Raw genomic sequence first — 3322 nt, 5'->3', positions numbered from 1 at the left:
CAATGTCAATCATTTACTGAAGGAAACCTCAGTGAGCAAAGCTCATGATGATGGTGATGATGTTTAGAGTCAGTTCACATGGTTAACCTTTAACATCTGCCAACATGAAGTCAAGTGAAACTACAAGTTCATTATGTCTCTGGCTAATATGTAATCTGGCCAATAACGTCATTCCATTTAGTTTGCTTTAACTGTCACGTCCTTTAGTCCTTTTATTCAGACTTTTTTTTAATGTTTATCATTCTTGGTTTTCTTTTTGCTTTGTGTCCTCAGATGTCTCAGATGTACTGACTGGTACAGCTTCAATGGATTCATGTGGTCCAAAAGAAAATGTAAAGACATGATGATTCTGAGTTCTGTTGTCTTTTTAATCCCTTAGTTTGATGAAAAGAGATGAGATGAGATGAAAGAGATGAGATGAGATGAGATGAGATGAGATGACATGACATGACATGACATGACATGAGATGAGATGACATGAGATGACATGACATGACATGACATGACATGAGGAAGAAAAATGAGATTAGCTGGGATGAGATAAGAAGAGATGAAATGAGATGAGATGAAAAATATAAAATGAGATGAGACGAGTTAAGTTGTGATGAGATGAACAGAGATGAAAAGAAATGAGATGAGATAATTCCACTAATATTAAATAAATGATGTGAATTAAAGTCTGAATTAAAGTGCTGTAGCAGGAATAATTCAGATTACAGAAAATTACTATATACAGTATATATATATATATATAGTATATAGTATATATTAGTGGTGGAGCAGACAACTCAGACTTCAATGTGATTATATGAACAGTTTGTTTTCAGTTGTCTGGAGCAAACATCTAGATGATCAATGGAGATGGAGAGTTCAGAGTTAGACCAGCAGTGTGAAGGTGCTTGTGTCCAGGTATCAGTTCTACATGAGACGTCACATGAAGCAGTGGCCTGGTTCTCTGCAGTAGTTCTAAACGTTCCATCACCAACATGAAGGAGAACCAGGGCCGTGACTAATTCCTGGTAATTCACTGTCTCCCAGGACGCTGTGACCCCTGAAGCCAAACCACAGGAGGTCAGAGACAGACCAGCTTTGTTCTGAAACAGACACCTGTCCCTGAGTCCACGTCCACCAGTGAACAGAGAGCTCTGCTGTCGTCATGGTTTAGAGGCTGTTGGACTAATTAAAGTGTGATTCCTTACAGATGTTGGACGCCTCTCAAACAGCTGCTGCAGCATCTTGTGTGTTGTTGGAAGGACGCCCTACGCTTTATGAAGAGAAACACCAGGAAAAGGACGAGTCAGTGTCTGAAACATTAATGACTGCAAATAAAATGTGTCTCATTCATCTTGTTCAGCTCATTTCTTCTTCATTAAATGGACTTTAAACCAGGAAGTTGATGCATCGTTCTTCTCCTCAGACTCATTTAGGATCAGTCTCTAGTCCTACTGATGAAATATAAAAGACATTTGGATTTTGAAATGTATTATTATTTTATAGTGTGTTTCACCTGCTAACCCTGACTAGCTGCAGTGAAGACGCTGACTTAAATAAAAGAAATAGAAATTAAAAGAAAAGGCTTCTTCATATAACGAGACCCTTTTCTTTCTGATCAAACTGAACAGCCATCATGTGTTCTACTGCAGAGGTATTATATCATTGATTGTCGACACTAAACTCACTCTCAGGATTCATGATGTAGAGCTCACCGTGTGTCTGGGATATGAACACATGTGCCTCCTGTGGATGTTGACATTATTATTATTATTATTGTTATAATTATTAAAACCACAGCAGTTAATTGATCAGTTTCTCAAACGAGCATGAGTGAGAACATGACTGGATCTGCTCCATCATCATCATCATCATCATCATCAGATGAACGTATTAACATGTGACTTTAGCTGCAGCAGCTCAGTCAGAGCTAACTGATGCTCTGTGACTGGATCACCTTCAGGGTCTACAGACCTCCATGAGGAGGAGGGGGGGTCACTACCGGAGGTCACCAGCGCTGCTCAGTGGCTCCAGGCAGGTCAGACCTCTACTAATGAAAGCTGGTGATGAGTATTGATTGGTTCATCATCTCGTTGCTCTGCCGGGTCTGATGGATGTTAGAGACTGAACCAGTGACTTCTACGTTAATGTTTAATCCTCCTGATGATTCTTTTATATATTAACTCATCATTGTTCTGTAGTTTCTTACATCATGATCCTGTGGGACGGAGAGAGGCTGCTCTCTGATTGGCTGCCTCTAATTTTCCAGAGACACGCCCACTTTCAGCATCATGGTAACATACTGTATTTGTAGTTTTTATTTTTTGCTCTATGTGATTGGACAATCTGTCTCTCTGTTTCTGAGTGATCTGTAGAGAGAGTTGTGTGTTTCTGACCTGAAGAGTTGTGTGTTTCTGATCTGTAGAGAGAGTTGTGTGTTTCTGATCTGTAGAGAGAGTTGTGTGTTTCTGATCTGTAGAGAGAGTTGTGTGTTTCTTATTGGTAGACTTGTGTGTTTCTGATCTGTGTAGAGTGTGTGTTTCTGATCTGTAGAGAGAGTTGTGTGTTTCTGATCTGTAGAGTTGTGTGTTTCTGACCTGAAGAGTTGTGTGTTTCTGATCTGTGTAGAGTTGTGTGTTTCTGACCTGAAGAGTTGTGTGTTTCTGATCTGTGTAGAGTTGTGTGTTTCTGATCTGTAGAGTTGTGTGTTTCTGACCTGAAGAGTTGGTGTTTCTGATCTGTAGAGAGAGGTTGTGTGTTTCTGATCTGTGTAGAGTTGTGTGTTTCTGACCTGAAGAGTGTGTGTTTCTGATCTGTAGAGAGAGTTGTGTGTTTCTGACCTGAAGAGAGTTGTGTGTTTTCTGATCTGTAGAGTTGTGTGGTTTCTGACCTGAAGAGAGGTTGTGTGTTTATGATCTGTGTAGAGTTGTGTGTTTCTGACCTGAAGAGATTTGTGCGTTTCTGATCTGTGTAGAGTTGTGTGTTTCTGACTGTGTAGAGTTGTGTGTTTCGACCTGAACCAGTGACGTCTACGTTAAGTTTAATCCTCCTGATGATTCTTTTATATATTAACTCATCATTGTTCTGTAGTTTCTTACATCATGATCCTGTGGGACGGAGAGGAGGCTGCTCTCTGATTGGCTGCCTCTAATTTTCCAGAGACACGCCCACTTTCAGCATCATGGTAAACATACTGTATTTGTAGTTTTTATTTTTTGCTCTTATTTGATTGGACAATCTGTCTCTCTGTTTCTGATCTGTAGAGAGAGTTTGTGTGTTTCTGACCTGAAGAGTTGTGTGTTTCTGATCTGTAGAGAGAGTGTGTGTTTCT

The sequence above is a fragment of the Chelon labrosus genome (genome assembly GCF_963514085.1).
Source record: "Chelon labrosus genome assembly, chromosome: 22".
NCBI lineage: Eukaryota > Metazoa > Chordata > Actinopteri > Mugiliformes > Mugilidae > Chelon > Chelon labrosus.
Note: the sequence above shows the minus strand (reverse complement) of the source record.